Source organism: Monodon monoceros, unplaced genomic scaffold (assembly GCF_005190385.1).
Source record: "Monodon monoceros isolate NGI ecotype Baffin Bay Population unplaced genomic scaffold, NGI_Narwhal_1 Super_Scaffold_7, whole genome shotgun sequence".
Taxonomy (NCBI): domain Eukaryota; kingdom Metazoa; phylum Chordata; class Mammalia; order Artiodactyla; family Monodontidae; genus Monodon; species Monodon monoceros.
Genome location: NW_021703784.1, coordinates 31,214,496 through 31,242,026, shown reverse-complemented (window position 1 = coordinate 31,242,026; position 27,531 = coordinate 31,214,496). Strand labels below are relative to the sequence as shown.

Sequence of the window (27,531 nt, the reverse complement as noted above, 5' to 3'; positions counted from 1 at the left end):
ACATATATTTATTGAGTTCCTCCTATGCCAGGGCCAGGCATTATATAAGGTCTGGAAAAAAGCAATGGTGAAAAAAAAAAAAAGAAACCTTTCTGTCCTTAAAAATCTTGTAGTTCAAAGGGAGAAATGGGCAATTAGCACATTACCTTGTTATCAACTGTTTAATTGTCATGATAAACTTATAGCAGGGGCATCTAACCTACCTTCTGGGAGAAAGTGACATGCTGAAAATGGAAGGATAGCAGGAGTCAGGTGACAGTGTGTTTGGGGAGAGTGTGATGAGGTCAGGTATAGGTAGAGGGCTTTCTCCAGCAGAGGGATCAACTGCCACAGCATAGGTTTCATTTACAGGGACAATTAATGGATTGGACTCTGTTAGGCATTGTTCTAAAAATCACTGGTAACTTGAGAAAGTTGTGATCCAGGTGGTAAGTGGGAAGGAATGAGTCTGTGATGGAGACCGTGGTCAAAGAGGAGGCCAGCCTTCAATGTCAGCTTTCGCTCTGTGATAAGAAACAGTGATTCCTCCTCTGATTGAAATGCTACAATGAGGATTTTTTTCCCTGGTGATTCATAACTTTATGTCTTAAGGTGTTTTTGAGTTTGAAGGGCTGAAGCTTTGTCACTATCACTAACTGGAAACCCAAAGAGGACAAGTTTCTGCAGAATACAGAAGAGCCAGGTTAAAGGGGAGCCTGAAAAGAAGAAGAAAGGTGTGATTGATGATTAATGTCATAGATGCTTCTTCTCTTTATAAATGTTCTAAAAGCCATCCCTCTTCAAAGACTATGACAAACTTCCCCATATAAAGAGAATTTAAATAGATCCAAAGACCCCATAAGCCATCTTCCCCTCCGATGTGGCCAGGCTAAGAGAAACTAATTTTCTTTCCGTACTAACACTTATCCATCTTTATACCAAAGCTCCAGGCAATGTTGACAATGGCAGTGTGATGCCCAAAGAAGTTAGCAAAATGTCAGCAACTCAGAAATAGGTTGTGGCTCTCCAAGGAGCTTCAAGAGTCTGCTGCCATATTCACAAAACTTTTTCATAGACTTTCATTCAGCAGTGAACCCTTTAGCCAGCCATGGCCTCTTCAAAACTAACCAGGCTGATGTTTTACTGACAACTACGTAATTTTTAAAAAAATGACATTAAGGGCCATAGCCAAACATATGCTATAATACTAGTAATTTTTAAGGTAGATCTTTAGATAATGTATCCATAGCTTTTATTAAGTAATAAGAGAATGATTTATATATCTATTTTGCTTTCTATAGCTATTGTTTTGTTTCCGATTCCATTTTAAATTGTACCCAAGTTATGCATGTGCATGTTTACAGACTCTAAAACCTTGTTACAAAAAACAGCAGTCCTTTATTCTTCACCTTCTCCATATCCTGATCCCCAGTGGAAATACATTTCAACTATTTTAGCTGGTTATTTTATAATTTAAATCCTTACATCCATATAACTTCATAATATTGCTATTTCTTGCTTTTTCAGATTTGGTATTATCTACATACAGACTTCCCATTATGAAAGCTGAGTATTTAGCTCACTTTCACAATCTCCCACCTTACCTTCACATCCTTCTCTCTCTCTCTCTCTCTCATACACACACACATACACACACACACACACATGTTTCATGGTCTCTTATCATTCCAGTATAGTTATATCATAACTTTTGTTAGGTAGCTATTTACATTATGACAATGCAGGTGCTAGCTATAGCTATGACAAGTAGTATATACTATACTGTGGTGTCTTTTCTGGTACAGCTTCCCTGTGTCCTGCAACCCAGTCTTTCTGTATTCATATGCTTAATGTTCTATGTATTTATGAAATTCAACAAAACTAATCTCCTTCAGTATAAATCTTCTTTTAATACATTCAACATACTAGTGTTTTTTTTCAATTTTAGCTTCTTGAAGAATCTCCCTGTCACCTTCTGATCTGCTCATCTGGACCAGTTGCTATCTAGACTTGGTGAATATTTGTTGTCTTTGAATCTTCCTTTTAGCATCATTCCAAGGATTCTGTTTGCTTTGCTCTTGTGTTGGGTTCCTTACTGTCTGTATCCCAGATCTTCCTCTTTTTTAGTTTACTCCCTGGAGGATGGAGCACATCCTCCAGGAGCTGACTGAGAAAGCAGGCATAGGAAATAAATTCCTTGAAATGTTGCATGTCTAAAAATGACTTTGTCTTACCTCCAAACTTAATTGGTAGCTTGGCTGGGTAGAGAATTCTAGGATGACAATAATTTTGAAAGTCTGGTTCTGTTAGATTCTAGTTTTTGTTAGTTGTTATCAAGGAGTATGATTCTAGAAATTCTCTTTCTCTCTGGTGCCCTACAATTACATGATCTTTGTTATTGAAGGGAATCTCTTTTCCTCTATAGTTCTAGGCACTCAGTAAACCTTTTAATGTGGAAAAACATGTCCTTCTTTTCTGAAGAATATTTTTGATTTATTTCTCTGATAGTTTTGATTCTTGCTTACAGTGTTCTTTGTTTCTGGAACTCCTTTGTTTTAGATGTTGGACATTCTGGAATATCCTTTTACTTTTTTATCTTTTCTCTTCTATTTTCCAATGGTTTATCTTTTTGCATTGTACTCTGAAATATTTCTTCAACTTTATCCTCTAATATCTTTTGAAAATTTTTTTCTGCTATTACATTTTTAATTTTTAAGAACATCTTTTATTCTTCAAATGTTTCTGTTTATAAGATCTTTTCTGCTTTCAAAGGCACAGTATCTTATCTAATTCTGGGGACATCAGTGATAAAAACTCTAACACAGATCAGAACACTTCAGAGAATTTATTCCTAAGTCACTTTTCTTATGTTTGTTTTTATATTTTACATTTTTTATGTTTGTTTAATACTTTATTCCTCAGGGTTTCCCTGGTGGCGTAGTGGTTGAGAGTCCGCCTGCCGATGCAGGGGAGACGGGTTCGTGCCCCAGTCTGGGAAGATCCCACCTGCCGTGGAGCGGCTGAGCCCGTGAGCCATGGCCGCTGAGCCTGCGCGTCCGGAGCCTGTGCTCTGCAACGGGAGAGGCCACAACAGTGAGAGGCCCGCGTATCGCAAAAAATAAATAAATAAATAAATAAATAAAGTTTTTCCTCAAATAACTAGTGATCCTTAGGAGATATTCTTTTCCATTAAAAACAAATAAATATTATTTCCAATGTCTTTACAAAGAGAATGTAATTTTCTCCTACAAGAATCAGCCAGCGTCTAATGTTGATTTTGGCAAAAGGTGACTCTTGACGTAGAAGCGAGTTTCTAGAAAAGCAGCATTATTTCTGAGTTAACAGGATGGATGAAGTGAAAGAGATAAGAAGTCACCAAGATTTGTTGCATGAGCAACCATCCATCATTTCCTTCTGAAATTCTGAACCTTCTTCCCTTTTTCAGTCACTTTTCTGACTTCTAATAACCTCGTTAGCCTTTCACTTCCTCTCTTGTCTTCTGTGTAAATTACTTTCCATAGTTTCTGTTGTAGACAAGAGGAAGTTCAAAGATTAGAGGGAGGGGAGGTATCTGTTGAACATGGTTAATGCTTTGAAAATGAAAACCTGTAAAATTAAAGGAGAAAAGAGCTAGGATCAGGGGATTTATAAAAGAGATGAAAGTACTGTAACTAAAAAAAAAGGACACAAAATAATGCCAAGTACCAAAAGACGAAGGATCAAGCCTCTTTTTTGTTCTTTTTTTCCCCATAAGATTGAAAGAAATAATTATGCCAGCCTAATTTATAGGATTAGTTCTAGGGTCAATTGAAATTATGAATGTGGAAAGCACTTAAATTTGGATTTCATCATTTTTACAGCCATAGGAATATGCGTTTATATGAAGAAGAAGGACACTGACTTTATAATTTTTCAGCTGTTATTCAATTAGAAAACCCACGAAAAGCCAAGGACTGTGATGGTAATTGATATAAGTGGTTTTTGTCTTTTTATCGAAAGATAAATTATGATTAGCAATTTCACTCATATTTCAATTTTTTGTTGTTGTTTTTTTTGTTTTTTTTTTTTGGTACGCGGGCCTCTCACTGTTGTGGCCTCTCCAGTTGTGGAGCACAGGCTCCGGACGCACAGGCTCAGCGGCCATGGCTCATGGGCCCAGCTGCTCCGCGGCATGTGGGATCCTCCCGGACCGGGGCACGAACCCGTGTCCCCTGCATCAGCAGGTGGACTCTCAACCACTGCGCCACCAGGGAAGCCCCTCATATCTCAATTTTTAACCTAGTTTCCAAAGTTTTATTTGTTCATATAACACCTCTAAATTTACATTGAGGTAGAATAAGCCTGAGTTGTGACATTTTTTAATTCTAAACTTTTAAAATAATGATTTATGATTTTAATGTTATTAATTTGAATAATGGCAAGTTCTATACTGGCAAGGCACTAATCCTAAGGATATATCCTATATCCTTCTAAACTATTATGGCTTTCATACCTATAACTTCCATCCTTTTGAAGAACAGGAAAGACATTTCCAGGGAAAATGTTTTCTTCAGTTTCAAATCTTTTCCTTGTCTCTATCATAAATTTTAATCATTTGCAGCTACATAAATTTCAGATATGTTTTTATTAAAAGGCCTGGATCATCATCATCTCTTTAGCACTCTGTCAATGAGAAAGCCAGATAAAGAATGTTTACAGAGGTGTTTAAGATTGTTTTAGGAAGAAAACTCTTAAATGTACAATGAAGGCAGTACTCCTTGCATGGGTAGTGAGATAAAGGGAAAGTGCTTGCACGTTGACAAAATGCATCCTTTACTGTCTCCTTATCATTCCCAACTGCAGTCTAAAGAAGCAACAAAAGGCTTCATGTATAGTATTTTGTCATAAGTGGTGCTGCTTAATCCTTGTTGAAACGCAAAAGCAAAATGTGTAAAACAGCTTTTTAAATGACAAACATTTGAAGCCTTTCAAGAAAGATACTAGATGTTGCCAGATTATAGAATGGATTTTATAAGGCTATATTATAGAATTGTACATTAATTGCAAATGTAACCTAGAAAAATTGTCTACCAGAAAGAGGAACAATAGCTCAAAGCACTATGTCAACAAAAGACACATTTTCGTTCCAGTTAAAGGGCACACTTTTGCAAAGTGGGCTCTTCTATTTAAGAAAAATATTTATTAAGATTGTTTTCTTCGTCCTTTTGGCTATATTTAGCATGGCTGAATGTTCAGTAACCTACATATTCATGACTGTATTTTTGTAATTTGCTTTATCACAGTACATAAATACCAGTTCTAGGAAGAATGTATCTAGCCACTGCCCCCATGGTACTCAAATATTGATTAGGTCATGAAAACAAGTTTTTACATACCTCATTTTCCTTATTCTTTTTGCTGGCAGAATAGTGCCTGTTGCCCCAGATAGTGAGAGGTGGAATAATCCATCTCTACTGAAAGTGCCAGCAATGTGAATTAGCTTTTGAGTCAAATGGACTGTGTGCTTGAGGCCAGAGCACGTGCAGTAATTTCCTCTACATCCTGTTCAAATATGATGCACTTTTATCAAATAGAACTGCTCCTATACAAACTAAGCTCTATATTAAGTATCTAGCTTCACTTTTATTTTTTGCTTCAAAAATCCTTGAAATATTTAAATAAAGCACAATTCTACTAAAGCAGAAGTGTTGAAACATAAATGGCATGTAACTATTCCAGGCAGCATGGAAGAGCCACAGGAGTAGACTTTTAGATGTATCCTAGGAAGGTGAAAATTAAGAAAATTCTAGAATGTATATTTTATTACATGCACAATTATCCATGGGAAAAATTACATGCACAATTATCCATGGGAAAAATTAGACGTAGATATTTAGAGATTAACAACAAACACAACTAGCAATTTTGCATACTACTTTAGGAGGATAAATGATAAAAGTAATTTTATTCTAATTTTATAACAATGAGACTGTTTTTACTCTACTTAATCTCTAGCCACACATTCCTGGTCCTTTCTCTGGGGTTGAGGGAGCAGTAAACAATCAGAGTGGTTTTCCTTTCTCCCACGAGAGCAAGGACTACTTTGTCTTATTCACCACTGGATTCCCAGCACTTAGTAGAAAGGCACACTGCAAGTGCTCTGTACATAACTTCAAATGCATGAGTCCCTCTTGTCAAAGGAATAAAAATCAAAGACTGGGCTTCCCTGGTGGCGCAGTGGTTGAGAGTCCGCCTGCCGATGCAGGGGACATGGGTTCGTGCCCCGGTCCGGGAAAATCCCACATGCCGCGGAGTGGCTGGGCCCGTAAGCCATGGCCTCTGAGCCTGCGCGTCCGGAGCCTGTGCTCTGCAACGGGAAAGGCCACAACAGTGAGAGGCCCATATACCGCAAAAAAAAAAAAAAAAAAATCAAAGCCTGTTTGCCCTCTATTAAGCCAATAGCACATCACCACGATATACAACCCTACAAAAAAAAAAAAAAAAAGGAACACAACATGAAGGTTTAACCACAATGTGTCCTGGAGTACATAAAATAGTTTGCATTCATTTCAAATAAGCATCAAGCTCAATAGTGAATGAAGAAAATTGAAAGGCATATTTTTAAAATGGCATCCTTGTGACTTGTCTTTGATCCAGAAGTGGAGATTTTCTTGTCCTTAAAGGTAAAACTAATATTCTCTCACCTCTATTGCTCTGTCTATCCTTGACACTGCGCATAGAGCATAACCACCCATCTTCACACCCATCTTCACAATGCATTACCAAATCCCTTTAACCTCCAGATATTTTTCAAAGTAACAGTTCTTTATTTTGATTCAGTTAGCTTCGACTTTCCCCATGGACTCCTCTCATTTCATCAAATACTAACGTTCTATTTGATCAGTCACACTACATCACAACACTGGCTTATAACTTTGAGAAGCAAAACGGTAGAAACCTGAACTGTCTGTCACTTTCAGTTGGGAGCCAGCAAAAGTGTGACTGAAAAATGTCTTGTGCATGTTATATATTTTTTGTTTGTTTATTTTTATCACCAGTTGGCATCTCACTTGTACAAAGTAGAAACCAAACTATATGAGAAAATGAAAACATGAGTAAATAATGGAACAGTTATAGAAACTTTACTTTTTGTAAAACAACTAAGTCTGAAATGTCATTGTTTCTTTTCAGCCTTCAGCTTGTGGTTTATTTCATGTGTCATGTCATCCTTCTTTGAAATGCTCTTTTGTAGATCTCTGGGCACATGCATTTATTTTGATCTATTTTGACAGAGTACTCTTGGAAATATAAAAAAGTTTATGTCTAATACAAGCAAGATATACCCCAATTATCTCATCGAAGAAACAGGTTTAAACCTTTTGCTTCTATTATCAGCAGCCATCATAGTCCTGTGTATTACACAAGTATATTATCCTGTTCAACAATAACTTCTGTATAAGACAGATTCCAGGCAGGAAAAAGACAGAATACCTAAATTAGGCAATCTGACGACTTTAATGAAGAGACTCTAGGAATGTGTTGGCAGGAGTTTGTGAAATCCAGCATGGTGCCCTACAGCACCCGGTCTAGGACAGTGTATGCTTCAGCCTGAAGGGGCAAAAGGAAGAAGAAGTTACAAGCAGTTAAACAGGGTAACTGTAAGGCAAGGGCCACTTGACAGCATTTCTGACCTTTGGTTGAGGGTAACAGCCAACCCACCAGGAGAGAGCCAGTGGAATTGATACCCTGGCCTCACTCTCCTGCCCTCTGATATGATGGAGGGGCTCTCCCATGGGCTGTACCCAACCCAAGGGCTGGGGACAAAGGAGCCCATTGGTACCGTCTACACAGTCTGCATTGATGCCAACCTGCCAGGCAGAGGAGAGTGTGCAAAGGGTGGAGAGTGGACCATGAGAGCGAAGCCAACAACACCCAACACATGCTCTCTAGGTGAATTTGACTTTGCCATGATTATATCCTTCAGAAATCACTGATGAAAACATATGCATAGAGAAAATGATGTGTTTAATTTTTTATTATGAGTCACTGATGCATCACCAGTTCTCACCTTTCTGAGCTTAATTTTCCCTCTATAAGCTATCTGTCAGGAAAGATACCCACATTCAATTTCAGGCAGTCCATTATTTTAAAAAATGAGCCTTTAACTAAGAATCGTCCATCCAATTTAGGCTTAGGAGGAACAACTCTGATTCTGAGGGTGAGAAAGTGGGTAATGTGATATAGAAACATTCAGAATTGTTTAGATTGTGTGTTCAGCACAGGCTGAAGCTGCTGACTGCTGGAGATAACAGTGCTAGACTGCAATAGTAGATCTGGAACATGCTCTCAATCTCTACCTCCGGGGCTAGATCCAGCCACTCACAATGTGGGTTTAAGTCTATATGCACCTGGAATGTATAAGAGTACAACTATAGAGAAAGATGACTAAAGGATGCAGCACATAGTTTAATTTATTTAGAAAACAAAATTATGGAATGCCTTTCTTTGCTGCTGATTCAGCACAATTTTAGATACCACTATCACACCTCACATCCACCATCAGGGTCTTAACAGTTCACTCACTCATCAGTTCAAATATTTGCGCTTCCAGGCACTATGCTAGGCACATGGGGGACACAGCAAGGAAAGACACTTAAGGCATGGCAGAAAAAAGAGAAAAGTAAACAGAAGATTAGAGGGTGATGCATGTTATTAAAGAAAAGGTATAATGTGCCATATAAATGAATAACAAGGAGTTTTCAACTCAACCTGTTGGTCAGGGAAAGCCTTCTGAAGACATTTCCCTTCTTGTAAGAAAGAAGGAAAAGTTAGCAGAAGGGATGGGAGAAAAACACTCCAGGCAAAGAGAACCATACTTGTTTGTATAAGTCAGTAGTTTAGAGAAAATGGAAAGATGTCCATTATGGTGGGAATGTACAGGAGTTCCCTCCCCCAAGGGACTTCTTATTCCTGGCTCAGGTTAACTGAAGATTGAGGGCTCAGGGTTTAGAAGCTGAGGTCTGGGTTCCATTGTTGATCTCAGTTCAACACATAGCATTTATACCTTAGGGCAGAAAGGTGAAAATTTAGGTAACTCCCAACGAGCTAAGGATTCCATTTTAGGAGATTCAAGCTTCAGAACTCAACTATTGGGTCTCCAGCTCGAGGGGTTTTGTTCTGAGGCATTTGGAGCCTACATAATTCCAGTTCACAAGTTTAGGAAAATTAAGAACAAATTTATGGTTGCTGAGAACTGAGTCTTTAGGGATCTGGACTTGAGGCAACTCTGGGGAGCTATGCCAAATACTGGGAAGAACATTGCTTTGAAGAAAGAAGGACTTTGTTGGGAATCTGGACTCTGTCACTTACTAGCTGTATCATCTCTCTGAGCATCAGATTCCTTAGCTATTAAATGGGTGGATGGGGGGGTTGGGGAATAGTAGTTACTTTGCAGGGTTACTATGAAATTGGTGACTCATGACATTCAGCTTAAGGCAATTCGATGCCTCATCTCTTATGGACTTCAAACCTTTTTTAACTATAATTGTTCAAAGCTTTCCAGTTTGAAGATGTTCTGTTTAATAAACAAGGTGGAAGGTAAGTAGTCATTAAATGGCTTTCCTTTCCCCAATGCAATCTCTTAAATTTGTACCATGTGCCTAAAATAACAGATTGACCATTCCTTGTTTTTCTCCTTGCTCTGTACGTAAACATGGCTAACAAGCCATTTTCATTGCCTGAGTTTTTTTTTGTTTAATCTTTAAAATATTCTGTACTTCATTCTTGCTCACACTGTTCTTAAACTATGTTCTATTCTTTTTTCTTCATCCCTTGATTGTGTATTTCCCTTACCCTTCTCGTATACACGAGCTCTTTTTTTTTTTTTAAGATTTTTTTGATGTGGACCATTTTTAAAGTCTTTATTGAATTCGTACAATATTGCTTCTGTTTTACGTTTTGGTTTCTTGGCTGTGAGGCATATGGGATCTTAGTTCCCCAACCAGGGATCGAACTCACACCCCCTGCATTGGAAGGTGAAGTCTTAACCACTGGGCTGCCAGGGAAGTCCCCCTTACATGTGCTCTTAAAACCCAAATCCATCTTCAATTTCTAGTGCCAAGCACAAGCCAGGCACAAAATGTCTATGAATCTACAAGTGAATGAATAAGTAATAGAAAGAAAAAAGGATGAAAAGAAAAATTAATGGAGAGCATTCTGTTTTGTCACATTTTTAGGAGTTTCCCAACCCATTTTATTCCATATCAAGAACTTATTTTTTACTATACAATTAGAATATCATTTATCATCAATGACCAAATGTATAACAACCATACTACACAAGCTTCCTGTGCTGTCAGAGAGTCAAATTTTGAAAAGTGTATCCTTTATTTACCAAGTAAGGGTGACTCTTCATAATGTCCCTGCATCATTCAGGCAGTTGAGGGGAAGGTAGACAGACTACTCTGTAGGTGTAACCACATCTGCTTCACTTCCTACAAAATGACAGTGTATTCATTTAGGATTTCTCCTACCCAGAAGGATGTAATCTAATTAACAACACATCAGGTTTTAGCTCATGAATCTGTGGGATAAAATAATTTTATGTCTGAATATTAGAATGGTCACAAGGCTAAATCAACCAATTTTTATATACTCACTTGATACAACTAAGATCTTCCAATAATCCACAATGCTCCCTTTTAAATAGGCTGGTTCCTTTGAAATATAGGGCAAAGTGTTAGAAATCATCATAAATAGTAAATGTTGCCTCAATGACTTTCAGAACTAATCTATATAACTTTGTCCTTTATACCATTCCTAGTATAGCAACGTCAGACTTTGTAAAGCTACACATTTTTTTCCTCATCCTGTGACCAAATTAGTAAATTTTCATCAAATGCTTCAGATTCACAGTGGTTTAAAGCACAAATGCTTGAGTAACCTGACATGGATTCAGGTTCTGATGTGCCCATTTTTTGACTCCCTGGCTTCCTCCAAAATAAGGATAATAATGACCCTATTTCACAGGATTTGTGGGAGGATTATAATATTGTATGTATTTTATTTGGAAATATCAGTTATAGCCCTTGCATAATACTAAGTGCTCTGCAAGTCTTAAGGAAGCTTAACAATCTTATGTAGTTTGTACTTATTATTCTCATTGAGGTAAAGATAATGTAAAGCATTTACTACTTGATAATAATAAGTGCTCAATAAATAGTCTTAATTTTTATTATTATTCTACTGTATTTTAAAATAATTTTTACTTGTAATAAATTCAAATATACTTGTCCACCCTCAGTGAGAATGAAACATGGCAATTTGGTAGAGTTTGATTTTGAGCATGCCAATTGTGTCAAGTAAAGTTGTAAGTTCACTATATAGTTACTATAATTTTTCTAGCTTTATAAATAAAATTTTATAAAATTTATATAAATAAAATTAAAACACATGTGCAATGTTGGTAGGAATGTAAATTGGTGCAGCTGCTATGGAAAACAGTATGGAAGTTCCTCAAAAAATTAAAAATAGAACTACCATATGATTCAGTAATCCCATTTGGGTATGTATTCAAAGAAAATGAAATCACTATTTCAAAAAGATATCTGCGTCCCCCCATGTTCATTGCAACATTATTTACAACAGCCAAGACATGGGAACAACTTTAGTGTCCATAGGTGGATGAATGGATAAATAAAATGTGATTATATATATATATACAATGAAACATTATTCAGCTGTTAAAAAAAAAAAAGGAAACCCTGCTATTTGCAACAACATGGGTGGGCACCAAGGGCGTTATGCTAAGTAAAATAAGTCAGAGGAAAAAAAAACCAAAACACTGTACAATCTCACTTATATGTGGCATCTAAACAAAGCAAAACAAAACAACAAAAAACCTGAGCTCATAGACACAGAGAACAGATGGGTGTTTGCCAGAGGCAGGGGGTAGGGAGTGGGGTCAAAATGGGTGAAGGGGGCCAAAGGTACAAACTACCAGTTATAAGATAACTGAAAGTTGCTAAGGGAGTGGATCTTAAAAGTTATCATCGGGCTTCCCTGGTGGTGCAGTGGTTGAGAGTCCGCCTGCCCATGCAGGGGACACGGGTTTGTACCCCGGTCCGGGAGGATCCCACATGCCGCGGAGCCTGTGCGTCCGGAGTCTGTGCTCTGCAACGGGAGAGGCCACAACAGTGAGAGGCCCACGTACCACAAAAAAAATATCATCACAAGAAAAAAATATCTGTAACTATATGTGGTGATGGATGTTAACTAAACTTATTGTGGTGATTATTTTGCAATCCATACGAATGTCAAATCATTAAGTTGTACAGCTAAAATTAATACAATGTTATGTCAATTATCTCTCAACAAAAAACAAAATAATATAAATACAATTATTGGAAAAACACTCATGAACATATATTTTATATTAATTTGACTAGAACTGGGGGGATGAGAATCAACAACTACTGGGGTTTATTATGTGTCAGTCACTTTATAGATGTTATTTTATTTAATTTTCACTGAAGTTGGTAAAGCTGGCTTTGTTACTTCCACTTTACACATGAAGAAATGTTCGGTGATCAATAGGGATCAGAAGTGGTATGCATAGGGAAAAGTGTTGTTTCTGTTGTTATATTTTTAATACAGCTGAAAAAAAAAAGCTAAGACTGAGTACCTTAAGAAAATGTTTATGAATTCTCTACAGTACCTAGAACTAGTTATGATCTATAGAACACTCCTTGAGTTCATACTAGTAACAAATAGTAAAGCAAGATTGTAAACTTAGCTTTGCAGATATTGTATTTCATTTTTTAAATCTTATTTTTATTACTGTGAAACATACATGCTGAAAAGAGCTACGATTTAAGTTTAATAATAAAATTAACACCATTTACCAACCCTGCCCCCCATCTGTCCTCTAAGAATTAGATCACTGATAACTTTGGAAACCTCTGTGTGCCCATTTTGAATTAGTACTATCTCCCCCTGAACTCCAACAAGTGACTACTACACCACCACCTAGCTTTTGGGTTAAATGTTCTCAACTTTATTGCTATAGCTTTTCCATCTTTGTATGCCCTAAATAATATAGATGAGTTTGGAAAACTTAAGTACTTAGCACAAACCTGGAAGAATAAGGAAAAGGAAATATTGCCACTGTTACACTGTTGGGGGAAGGCTCCTACAATATGACAAGAAGAGCAGAGTCTGTGGTTCACTGTCTGGCTCCAGCTTCCCTGACAGTTGACAAGGGCCCCTGTAGGTTAGGCAGTGATGGATCACCTGGAGTCCTAGGAAACATGGGGCTCACCAGAGCTGTAGCATCTGGCCAGACATTTGGCAAGGCATCTGGCCAGCCTTCTGCTGCTCGTGACTCTGCTACAGTTATTCTGTAGGAGTAGGTCAAGGCAAATCACCTCAGAAAGGAGAGGGGCTCGCCCTTTTCCTACTTATTCCATAAGTCTTCTAGATGTAGGTTATCAGCCAAGTCTTCACTTCATCTCCTCTTTATCTTTAAAAACCAATTTCACAAAAACAAAACACTGAATTACACTGGAAGTTACATAGCGAGACTAGCCGTACTAGCTGTAAAGCTACTAGTTATGCTGAGCCAAGGATGGAATATGTCTATCTCCATTTTCAGCTATATTCAACTTTTAGAGGCATGGTCGATGAGCTTCTATTTAAAATGGGACTTTCAAGACAACTTGAGCTATAAAAGTTATATGACTTCTCTAAAGTAAGGGGAAAAGGAAAAAACAAACTCAGTGAAACCAGTGAAGTCATTGCTTTGATAAAACACAAAGCAAACCTAGCTGACTAACTTCTGGAGGCTTTGGTATCACGTGAACAAAAAATAAGGGTCTACGATTCTACAGAGAAGTTATTCTTAACTTATAATTCTTCTTTTATGGTAATAATGAACTTCAGTTCCTATAGTTATAACTCAAACCATTTTTTATTAACTGCATTATATTGCTCTGCTAGAAAGTTTAAAATTGAGAACCCTGCCCAAGGGTCACAGTCTAAGCATCCTATTCTATGATTATTATTGCCATCAGTCACTTAGTGAATGTAAGTTACTTAAATGTCTGAATGTATGGGATACATTTCTGCATCACTTTCACTTTACCTACCAAGGCAATAATAGTAGAATCACAGACTGAAAGTATCAGAACGGCACTTAGAAATTGTCTCTTTCAACTTTCTCACTTTTCAGGTATCTGCCTTAAATTCTTCTGTAAGAGGGAATATATATAAATTATTTTAAAAAATTATATAATTACCTTCTATATGAGAAAACTGAGGCCCAAAGTAACTTGCCCAATGTTAAATAGCTTCTTATAACCCTGAACTGTTGACTCATTTTCACTCCAAGATGCTATTACCTTAAAATAAATTAGTTATTTAAAGGAAATTAGTTTCTGGTCCTGTTAAGAGGAACTTTCTTATGATAAAGATCAAATTTAACAAACAACTATTGTTCCTCAGATATTTCCATAGCTGGTGCTAAATTTATTCCCATATAGATTGTGGCCAGGTCAAAGCAGGAAAGGCCAAAGAGTTGGCTGAGTCTATAATCTTCATTTCTTTGCTGAAGCCCAGAGTAGTAATACAATCCATGAGTAAATTCACTCATTGATGTTACTGTGGCACTGAGCCAACTGGGTCACTCCGATGTTTACCACCAATTCAACTCAGAGAAAAGCATCAGTTTTCCTCTCTGGTCTTCTATTTTCTTGCTTTTAAAGCAATCTCTAAGGGCCATTACAGTTAATACTAATTTGATTCTCTTTATTTTAAATAAGTAGAATATTTTTCTTCATTTTCAACAGCTTTGAGGATACAGACTAAGCAGAATAACCTGAAATCAGGTGAAAACTGAGGGAAAACATTCAACAATATGATGTTTTCTCCAAAACTGCTTCTCTTATCTTGTTCCCCATCTCAGTTAATGGCACTCCAATCTTCTAGTTACTCAAGAAAAAAAAAAAATCCCAGTGTTATGCTCCCATCCTAGCCCAGGCCTTTTCATCTAGATTATTGCTATAGTTTCCATCCTGCTTCCGTGCCTCTTTGCAATCACCACCATCCAAGAAAGACTATTCTTACCACATAGCAAAGTAATACTTTAAAAATGTTAGTTAGATCGTATCAACTCTCATCTCAAAACCCTACAAAGGCTCCCGGTCTCAAAACAAAAGCAGAGTCCTTACTATGACCCATAAGGAAGGCCCAGCACAATCTGACTTTGTATTGGTTCTCTGTATCCACCCTGTATTGGAACCCAACCCCACTCAATCCTTTTTCTCCAGCCACACTGACCTCCTTGCTCTTCCTTTATATACCAAGTGTGCTGGCGCTTTTGCACTTCTTCTACCCTCTGCCTGGAAACTCTGCCCCTGGTATCTGAGTACGCACCCCCAGTTTCTTCAGGTCTTCACCTTCTCATTGAGGCCTTACCTGGCTACTATTTAAAGGTAAAATCCTAATCTCTAACATTCCCTGCTTTTTTTCATCTTACCACATATCACAACATCTATATGTTTTAATTATTTATCTTGTTTACTGTCTGCCTCTCTCACAAGAATGTAGATTCTATAAAGGTATAGGGTCTTTTTCCTAATGTATTCTCAATGCACCTAGTAAATTCTCAGTAGATGTCTGCTGAATGGATGAAAGCATGAGTAGATATAACCTGGATTGACTGCCTATAAGAAATTGTTTGGTGTAGCTTCAGTGACAGCATTATATAGAGGGTTTTTTTTTTTTTACGAAATCAATGCAATCTATAAAGCTCTAGCAGATTAGAAACAAAAAAGATAGAAAACACAAATTATCAATGTCAAGAATGAAAAACGTGACATCATTACAGATTCTACAGATTTAAAAGGATAATAGGAGAATATTATGAACTACCTTATGCCTATAAATTTGACAACTTGGAATAGCAAAGGATTTTAGATATGATACCAAAATAATGATACATGAATTTTAAAAAAATGGTAAACTAGTCTTCATCAAGATGAAGAACTTTCACTTTTTGAAAGACAATGTTAAGAGAATTAAAAGGAAAGCCACTGACTGGGAGAAAATGCTTGCAAATTACCTACCTAATAAAGGACTTGCATCCAGAATATATAAAGAACTTTCAAAATTCAATAATAAAAATTCAATTAAAAAGGCAAGAAAGAATCCAATAAAACAAAGAACCCACTTAAAAATAAGCAAAGATTTGACAGATTTGAAATCATCAAAAATAAATATCAGTGACAAATAAACATAGGAAAAAATGCTCAATATTATTAGCCATTAAAGGAATGCAAATGATAACCTTTATAAGATACAATTGCATACCTATTAGGATGGCTAAAATTAAAGAGAATGATCATACCATGTTTTGGTAAGGATGCAGGACAACTGGAACTTTTTTCTGTTCCTTTTTTTTGTTGTACAAGATTCCTAGTTCAATTGCACCCTCTCTGTCAGTATTTCAAAGCTCAGATAGGTTAGTGGATTGTTGCTGTTTTGGTGGTGGGAGATGAGATTGTATATTCTCCAAATTTCTGGTTATCTATTGTCTTCCAGGACAGACAATAGATAACCAGAAATTTGAAGTGAAGCTTCTTTTTCACTTCTTTTATCTTTCACTACCTAATAACCAAAGGGGGCTTTTCACATCATTTTTACCTTTCCCACAGATGGTACACATTTTGAAGAATGCTCTTTGAAACCATACATTCCCTATAATCCTTTACCTATAGTTCAGGCTCTGATCTACCAGGGCACCTTTTTTAGTATTTTTCAGACTTAGGGTCGGCTTAGTATTTCTGACAGTAGTTATAGATCAATGAGAGAGTATTCACTAGCCTTCTTCTTCTCTCTTCCATGTAGTTTTTCTTGGTCTGTCCTTGCTTGCACCAAAGCAAGCCAGGGTAAAGGAGGAGAGTCAGGAAGATGAGATCTTGCACTAGGATTTAGTAGGTTTTTTTCCTTTTTCTTATTACTGTTATTTTGAAGTTTGATCATTCTCTGTTTTCAAGTTATACCATGGACATGGTTTCTGTGAAATTTTATTTACCCTTTCTTGTTCCTTACTGTTTGTAAGATATATTAGAAGACTGGAAGCTAGGCAGTGGCCCTTGTCTTCCATTACCTGGAATTTTCTGTTCTTTTGTCTTTATTCTGAAATATTTTCAATCAACAATACCAGGAATAAACATAGATTCCACTAATCTTTGGAGACTAACTCTGTGATAAAACCAATTTCAATCTTCAGTAGAGAGTAGAAAAGCAAACGTTCCATATTTCCCCTTAGGTTAGACAGTTGTTCACTTCACAAATACTTATCTCTGGTTGAAATTGAAACAGAACAAATTGAAAAAGACCATACCTATTCATTTGACATAAAAATGTATCTAATCACTACTTGAATACTCTGCTCTGCTTGCAACGATTATTTGTCATGTATATATAAATAGAAAAAAAGTTGTTTAAAATTTTTCTGATTATTAAAAGATTAAAAGTGGATACAGTGATTCCATGTGAAATTTTCTGCCCCTCCCATGTCAAAATTTGAGGAAAACATTCTTTCCTCTCTCACTTCTGTGCCCCTGTATTCCTTTGTGGTTCTAAAATTATAATGGCTAATTTGGAAGCTATCTCTCTAAGCTAGACAGGCTCTGTCCTTGCCAAAGTCAACGTGAGATTACTCAGTGATAGCCAGCTGCCTGCCTCCAATCGGTTCATTAGCACTTCTCCAATCTAAAAGTAGACTCTCATTTGTATTACTTTTTATCTTTACTGTAGTCTTACTTTTACAAATTTGGGACTGTGGGCTCGTCAAGGGACTCAGGTGAATTTACCAAGAGATGGGAACTTCAGTGTCTGTCAGACCTTTTTTTATCCTTTAAATCTGAATATATTTAAGTCAAAAAGTAATTCTACCATATTGTAAGAGCTTTGATTTCAAGACTGGGTCTTTCATTTCAATATTCCCCATTTCCCAAAACAGTGAGTAGCAAGAAGTATGATATGTGAGTATAGTGTTATAAATATGACCTTTATAAAATACAGCAAAATTTGATAACAATGGTTATCTATGGGTGGGTGGTAGAATTTCCTATAGTTCACTTGCAATATTTTTTAAAATTTTTATTTGTTAATAGCAGATTCATAACTATAATCACATTTTTGCCTGATTATTATTTATTTATTTTTTAATAAAAATTGATTATACTGAAGGTTTACAATATGATGATTTGATATATGTATACATAGCAAAATCATTCCTACAGTCAAGCTAATTAACATATCCATTTATTCACATAGTTACCTTTTTTGTGACGGTAAGGGACCTGAAATTACTCTCTTAGCAAATTTTCCGTATTCAATACAGAATTATTAACTATAATTATCATGCTGTATATGAGATGTCTAGCCTGTTCATCTTACATAACTGCAACTTTGTACCTTTTGACCAACATCTCCCCATTTCTCCCCGCTCCCTGTCCCTGGTAACCTCCATTTTACTCTATGCCTCTGTGTATTCAACTTTGTTAGATTCCACATATGAAGTGACATCAGCCTGAAATACTTTTTAAATAATTTCTTTTTCTTTGATTTAAAATGAACACACCTGCTTCATTCACTTCCCAATTATTGCTCACTTTCTATCCCTTAGAAATATAAAGTAAAAGTCTAGTGCCCAATTTTGTTAGCCACTGATTTTATATAACCATGAAAGAAACAATTAAACAAAATGAAATTAAACATCTCAAAGTAATAACATTTTTGGAATAAAGACATAATGGTCATTAGTCTGGAAAAGTAGTGGAAAGGCAATGTGGTAGAGCATTTTGGCTTTGGAGTCAGATGGAATTTGATTTGCATCCCAGGTTTGTGACCTATTAAATGTGTGATCCTGAATTGGTAACTTAATCCCTCTTAGCTTCAGTTTCACCAGAGGAGTAAGAATACCAACGTTGCAGGGGTTTTTTAATAAGTAGGAAAAAAATTTAAATAATCCACAGCAAAGATGCTTAGTCTTAGAATTTTTAGGATTTGATGATTGATTAAATGGAAAGGACAAGATAAAGGGAAGAGAGAAGGGTGACACTAATATTTCTGGCTTGGATGAATACATCTGAGGTGAAACCTAAACAACGAGAATGAATTAGCCAGGTACAGGTGCAGTAAGGGAGAAGAGAATGTTCTAGAAAGAGGAAGTACATGCACAAGGGGCAGATGATGAGCATGAACATAACATGTCCTTGGAACTCAAGGTAGTTTAGTTACACTTGAGGGTCAAGTATAACAGGATAGCTAGAGATTAGGATGGAAGGAAAATGGCATCCCAACCAAGAAAGACTTTTTGAGACATAATGCTGTGTTTGGACTTAATCCCAAGGGTGATGTGGAGACACTGAAAGCTTCTAAATTAGATTTAGAGTGGACAGAAGCAAGGGACAGGAGGCAGGATGACCAGTTAGGAGACTATGGCTAAAAGTTGGGTGTAAGACAATGGTGACCTAAAGTAAGGTAGCAGGAATGGGGACTAAGGAACACATCAGGAAAGCCTTTCCTGATCCCCTAGGATAGGAGCAGTTACTTCTTTTCTGTGCTCCATGGCCCTTTGTGCTCACTACCTGCATTGTAGGGTGCTTATCACAATGTGTTTTCATCACACAGTAGAATGTAAGTTCCAAGAGGACAAGAACCATTTTTTCCCCAGGCCCTCACACAATTTCTGGGACGTGGAGAGTGTTTAATATATATCAACATTAATGAAAAAGCGTAAATATGAATCTCTCTTCCTCCCATTCTGCATCTTTCCTTTGAACAATGACTACTCGTGGGGATAATGCAGACACCTCTAAATAATGGAATTGTTTCCTCCAATGGAGAGAGGACCACTATCATCCCCATAAAAGTTTTGAGTGCTAACTTCCATGTGAAATTGTATTAAACACTGAACATAAGTTAACTATGGTATATTTTCTGTCCTTAGAAGTTTATATATGATATATACTTTTTAACTTTCAAAAAAATATTATATATCTTAGTTTCCCTTTCTCCTCTTAAAGTCAACATCAATAAACACAGTTATTTTTTACTGAATGGATTTTTCCAGATGTGTTATTCTTAAATTGTCTTTTGTTTGTATATAAAAATTCTTTCTAGAAGGTTCTGATATCAAAAGATGATTTTATTAGATAGGCTTATCTCCCAAAGTATAGGAAATGTACATTTTTTAATTAGGTCACGTTTCTAATGAGTTACACTATTTCACGGTACACACAAAGGCTGAAGGGATGAAAAAGGTTACAATTTCAAAACATATTGTATAAGTACAAGGTTGTGTAGTATTTTATACATCATTGTACTTAAACTGGGGAAGGAAATATGACTAGCAATATAAGAGCACAGCATCAAAATACTGGTGAGTCAATCCTGATGTGTTTTAACTTTATGCATTTTTCATAATTCTCTTATTCAATCCACTCTTCCAATTAAGCTGTTACCTACTAGTCCCATTAGGGTCAGAACAGGAGGCATTTACTGTATTTTCAACAGGTTAATGTGGGAAAGAAGAGGGCACTGGATGTTTGGTTTAAAAAAATTACCCCCAGGTAGCAAAAGTTTTCAAAAGTTTTGAATAGACCTATTATCTCCATCCTCTCAACCTTATACTCTCCTCAACTTATTCTAATCAGGATTTTGTATTTAACTACTGAATTGAACACTTTTCACCAAGGTGGTTATTGACTTCTACTGTGAAAATTCAAAGTCAATTCATCTATACTCATCCTGCTTGTTGTTCCGGCATCAAAGACACAAACAAGTATTTCACCTTCTTAAAAGATTTATTTTCTCTAGGTTCCTGAGATACCAAATTCCCATGTTCTTCTCCTATCATACTAGCTTCTCCTTTTCAGCCCCTCCTCCTCTGCCTGACCTCTAAATGTTATAATATCCAGGGTCCTTGTTCTGGTTCCCTTTCTCTTCTGTATTTCCACTCACTTCTTAGAAGAGCTCAACCAGTATCTGGCTTTAAATGTCAAATCAATATACCCAGATCTAGCCTAATCCCTGAGGCCATTGACCCCACTTCATGATGCCTAATACTCATTTAAAATTTAATATGACCAAAATGGTACTCTTATATCCCATTTTTTCCTGTTTCCCAATTTTCCTTAACTCAGCAAATGGTCCCACCATCGACCTTAGGCCAGAAAACTTAGAGTAGTCCTTAATCTCTGTCTTTCCCCTACATCTAATACCTATATATCAATAAAGTTTTCAGTGGTTCTGCCTCCAAAATATATTTGGAACCTAATACATATCAATGTTTCTACTCTTAAAATCCTGGTCTAAGCCTCCATCACCACTTCCCTGATATTCCACAATAACTCCATAACTGCTCTTTTGCATCCATTCTTGCCTCTTACACAGAGGTCCAAATATTTTCTCAAAATATAAAATCAGACAGTATACTTGTTTTGGTAAAAGACAAACAAACAAACTCCAATAGTTTCCCAATGCAATCAAATAGTGTTAAACTCTTTCCAAAGGCAGATTAGGAAAAAGATCAAATAGGTAACTAGCAGTCTGATTATATATGGCTCACTCTTCTCCCTATTTTCTATTCTGCTCCAGGGACACTGGCTTTGTTGCCATTGCTGTTCCTGGAATATGCCAGGCCCATTCCTGTTTCGGGGTCTCTCTAGTTTACATGGAATGAACTTCCCTCCAGATTTACATGTAGCTCTCTGCTCCTCAGACATTACTTCCTTGCACAGCCTAACTAAGGAAGCTCTACAGCCTATCATATTGTCCCACTGCACAACTTTATTTTCCTAAAGTAATATTTACCACTCTTTAAAATTACTTTATTTGCTTAACTTATGTATTTGTCAGGTTTCCCCATTAAAATGTAGTCTTAAAAGGAAGAAACTTGGGGCTTCCCTGGTGGCGCAGTGGTTGAGAGTCCGCCTGCCGATGCAGGGGACACGGGTTCGTGCCCTGGTCCGGGAAGATCCCACATGCCGCGGAGTGGCTGGGCCCGTGAGCCATGGCCACTGAGCCTGCGCGTCCGGAGCCGGTGCTCCACAATGGGAGAGGCCACAACAGTAAGAGGCCTGCGTACCGCAAAAAAAAAAAAAAAAAAAAAAAGGAAGAAACTTGGATCTATACACTGGGTTACAATTGTGAGTGCGAAAGTGCTGATAAATAAATAAATGGTTGAATGAATAAATAAGAGAAGAAAAATAAGATAGAGTCTCAAGGCTGTGGTCCCAGGTAAGGGGACACCACAGAAAGAGACAAAGGCCTTTTATACCCAGGGTTCTCAATATCCCCAAAGTATCTTTATACTAGGAGCAAGGCGAGGCCTAAGATTCCTAGGCGCTCATAAACTACCAGAGTAAAATTTTCCTTTTTTGATATGGGAAATAACAGAGCAGCTCAAGTTCTCCAAAGTGTGCACAGGATGAATGGCAGAGAAAAAAACTCTGCTGCCAGGAAAATTTTTCAGAATTCTAGTACCTGATTTAGAAATCCCCAAAGCCTCCTTGGTTCAAACTAAGGAGAATTTATGATCCCTGCAGGTTATGCCAAGCATACCCCCAGGCGTCTATCAATTACTGTTATAGCTTAGTCTTAAGAATGTCTCTCCTGTCTGTAATTTAGAAAGCAGTGAGTTACCAGAAACCTTGTATAGAAGACAGGCTTTCCTAAAAGACATCCAGGTGGTAATCTTCCTGTGAGTGTTTCAGACTTGTGTACTAAGAGACAGCTCAAAGGCCAGACAAAGACTAACACAGGGACATGGAGAATGGAACAGGTATATTTTACACAGTTGTATTTTCTTTGGTCTCAATAGGCACAATATTCTCCTAGCCTGCTGCCTCTCTCCTCCTATTTATTAATTTGTGATATTCATGACTATAAAGCAAACTAAGGGGCACTAAAATGAGACTACCAGCCAATTTCAACATCAGAGCTGTTATGGCAATAAATATACAACATTCAAATATATTCACACATACTTATCACATGTAAACTGTCTCTAGGAAATGCCAATTATGACTTGAAGATTCCTTAAGGCTGTTCAGAGCACAGAAGTCTCGCCATATACTTTGAATCTATTGTTTCAGTAATGGGGCTAAAATAGGATTTCTATAAAACCAACCAGAAACCAAGTGAACTTCAACAAAGTAGGCTTTCTAAATATAGTTCTCTCCTTTCTTCTCTTCATGTACTATATACTAGGCATTAAACATTTACTACCCCATTTAATCTTCTCAACAGCCTAAAAATATACATATTATACTAATGTCACAGATGAGGAAAGTGAGATTTAAAAAGGTTAAGTACTTTGTTCAAGGAGAAAACAAGCCATTTAACCAAAATTAGACTTCAATCCTATGTGACAGCAAACCCCATACCCTCCCATTGCTGCATTCATAAACAATCATGCTTACTTATAAAAAGAAGACTGAGATAAAAGAACTATTAAAAACTTTTTAGAAATTATTTCTATACAATGGAATACAATGCAGCTACTAGAAAGAATGGAATAAATCTATATGTAGTTACTAAAATGCAAGATTCGAGACTTCCCTGGTGGTGCAGTGGATAAGACTCCACGCTTCCAGTACAGGGGGCCTAAGTTCGATCCCTGGTCAGGGTACTAGATCCCACATGCATGCCACAACTAAGGAGCCCACGAGCTGCAACTAAGGAGCCTGCCTGCTGCTACTAAGGGGCCCACATGCTGCAACTAAGGAGCCAGTGAGCCACAACTAAGGAGCCCATGAGACACAACTAAGGCGCCTACCTGCTGCAACTAAGACCCAGTGCAACCAAATAAATAAGTTTTTTAAAAAGTTACTATTATTAAAAAATCCATATCTTAAAAAAAATAAAATGCAAGATTCTACAAAATATACTGTTGAGTAAAAAGATCATAGTGTAGAAAAGTATGAAGAAATAATCTGATTTTGCTTTGTAAAAAGAATATATATACACAGGGCTGCATACGTATAGACATTTTCTGAAAGGACATGCAAGGAAATATCAGTGGATAACTCTGGGAAGTAGTACTGAGGGTAGGGCTTATGCAGTGAGATTTAAAGTTTTCCTTATTACCTTTCTATATTTTCTAATTTATTTCCTGCTCAAATATCACTTTTTTATTAAAGGAAAACCTAGTTTTCTTTAAAAAAGATGGTGTGATGTTCAGATAAAGAGTAAGGCCTACTACCAGGAGGAACTGAATACTACATACATCTGCTTTAATCTCCTGAAGTGACTAGAGAGCGAGTAAGATGCAAAATTAATCTCTGTGTAAATGAACAGAATGTGAAGCCTAGAAATACACTCAGTGTATTCAACAGTTTGATGAAAAAAGAAGGATATATTACAAAATCAAAGGAATAATAAAATAAAGGAATTATTTATTGAAATTACATCAAATTCTGTGAGGTCATTTTACTTCTTCCTTTCCAATTTGGATGCTTTTTAATTTCTTTTTCTTGCCTGATTGCTTTGGCTAGGACTTCCAGAACTATTCTGAATAGAAGTGGCAAGAGTCTTGTCTTGTTCCTGATCTTAAAGGAAAAAATTTCAGCTTTGCACCGTTGAGTATGATGTTACCATGGGCTTGTTATATATGGTTTTTATTATGTTGAGGTACATTCCTTCTATACCTAACTTTTTGAGAATTTTTATTATGGGTGTTGAATTTTGTCAAATGTTTTTTCTGCTTCTATTGAGATGATCTGATAATTTTTACCCTTCATTTTGTTAATGTGGTGTATCACATTTATTGATTTGCATATGTTCAACCATCAGTGCATCTCAGGGATAAATCCCACTTGATCATGGTGTATAATCTTTTTAATGTGCTATGCTGTTGGTTCAGTTTGCTAATATTTTGTTGAGTATTTTTGCATTAACATTCATCAAGATAGTGGCCTGCAAATTTTCTTTCCTTACAGTGGCTTTGTCTGCCTTTGGTATCAGGGTAATTTAGCCTCAAAATGTGAGCTTGGAAATGTTCCTTCATCTTCAATTTTTTTGAAGAGTTCAAGAAGGGTTGCTATCAACTCTTTAAATATTCAGTGGAACTCATCAGTGAAGCCATCTACTCCTGGACTTTTCTTTGTTGGGGAATTTTTGATTACTAAATCAATCTCCTTACTTGTTATTGGCATATTCAGATTTTCCATTTCTGCATGATTCAGACTAGGTAGGTTATATGTTTCTGGGCATTGATCCATTTCTTCTGAGTTATCTAATTTGTTGGCATATAATCACACATAGTAGTATCTTATGATCCATTATATTTCTGTGGTATCAGTTGTAATGTCTTCTCTTTTATTTCTGATTTTATTTGCTTGAGTCTTCCCTTTTTTCCTTAGTCAAGCTAAACATAATCTTATATATAGAAAACCCTAAATGCTCCACTAAAAAACTGTTAGGACTAATAAATGAATTCAGTTAAGTTGCAGGATACAAAATCAATATAGAAAAATAAGTTGCATTTCTATACAGTAACAACAAACTACCTGAAGAAGAAATTTAAAAAATCAAGTCCATTTGCAATAGCATAACAAAATAAAAAAAAAATACTTAGGAATAAATTTAACCAAGGAAGTGAAAGAGCTATACACTGAAAACTATGAAATGTTGATAAAAGAAATTGAAGATGACACAAATAAATAGAAAGGTATTCCATGTTCATAAATTAAGAGAATTAATATTATTAAAATCTCTATACAACTAAAGTAATCCACAGATTCAGTGCAACCTCTATCAAAATTCCAGTAGCATTTTTCACAGAAATATAAAAAACAATCCTAAAATTTGTGTGGAATCCCAAAAAGCCCCAAGTTGCCAAAGCAATCTTGAGCAAGAAGAGCAAATCTGGAGACATCACACTTCCTGATTTCAAACTGTATTACAAAGCTATAGCAATCAAAACAGTATAGTATTTGGGGGGGACGTTCCAGATGGTGGAGGAGTAAGATGTAGAGATCACCTTCCTCCCCACAAATACATCAAAAATACATCTACATGTAGAACAACTCCTACAGAACACCCACTAAACGCTGGCAGGAGACCTCAGACTTCCCAAAAGGCAAGAAAATACCCACGTACCTGGGTAGGGCAAAACAAAAAAAAGAAAAAAAAGAGACAAAAGAATAGGGATGGGACCTGCACTTCTGGGAGGAGGCTGTGAAGGAGGAAAAGTTTCCACACACTAGGAAGCCCCTTCACTGGCAGAGATGGGGGTTGGGCAGGGGAGGGAAGGTTTGGAGCCATGGAGGAGAGCACAGCAACAGGGGTGCAGAGGGCAAAGCAGAGAAATTCCTGCACAGAGGATCGGTGCCGACCAGCACTCACCAGCCCAAGAGGCTTGTCTGCTCACCCACAGGGGCAGGTGAGGGCTGGGAGCTGAGGCTCCAGCTTCGGAGGTCAGATCCCAGGGAGAAGACTGGGATTGGCTGCAAGAACACAGGCTGAAGGGGTGCTAGTGCACCACAGCTAGCCAGGAAGGAGTCCAGGAAAAAGTCTGGACCTGCCTAAGAGGCAAGAGACCATTATTTTGGGGTCCGTGAAGAGAGGGGACTCCTTCCCCATCTGCCCACAGAAGGCAGAATACTGCCTAAACGAGCTTCAGAGATGGACACAAACCACGGCTATCAGCTTGGACCCCAGAGGCGGGCATGAAACGCTAACGCTGATGCTGCAGCCAGCAAGAATCCTGTGTGAAAGCACAGGTCACTCTCCACACTCCCCTCCAGGAGTCTGTGAGGCACGCCACTGCCAGGGTCCTGTGATCCAGGGACAACTTCCCCGGGAGAACACACAGCGTGCCTCAGACTGTTGCAACATCTCGCTGGCCTCTGCCACCACAGGCTCACCCCGCATTCCAATTATAACTACTGAACCCCTACCTCCCCCCCAGCCTTAATGAGCCAGAGCCTGCTAATCAGCCACTGCTTTAACCCCAGCCTGTCTGGATGGGAACAGCTGCCTGAGGGTGACCTACATGCAGAGGTGAGACAAAAACCAAAGCTGAACTCCAGAAGCTGTGAGAGTAAAGAAGAGAAAGGAAAATTTCTCCATGAAGCCTCAGGAACAGCAGATTAAATCCTCACAATCAACTTAATGTACGCTGCATCTGTGGAATACCTGAACAGACAACAAAGCATCCCAAAACTGAGGTAGCGGACTCTGGGAGCAACTGTACACTTGGGGTCTACAATTGTCTACAGTTGTCTACAGTTGTCTGGAACTGATTTGTTTCAGATTTTCATCTTAGTTTAGTGTTTAGCGCTTGTTATCATTGGTGGATTTGTTTATTGGTTTGGTTGGTCTCTTTTTGTTATTATTATTATTTTTAGTAATTAATTTTTTTTTAATTTATTATTATTTTCTTTCTTTTTTTCTCCCTTTACTTCTGAGTCGTGCGGCTGACAGGGTCTTGGTATTCCAGCCTGGTGTCAGGCCTGAGCCTCTGGGGTGGGAGAGCTGAGTTCAGGACATTGGACCACC

The 27,531-nt window shown here is 37.3% G+C and overlaps 1 protein-coding gene across 3 annotated transcripts in view; it reads right to left on the bottom strand.

The window, feature by feature from the left end:
• The window catches only part of TRPC6 (transient receptor potential cation channel subfamily C member 6), a 117,621-nt gene that overhangs the window by 50,700 nt on the left and 39,390 nt on the right, over window positions 1-27,531 (bottom strand). The window lies entirely within an intron of this gene.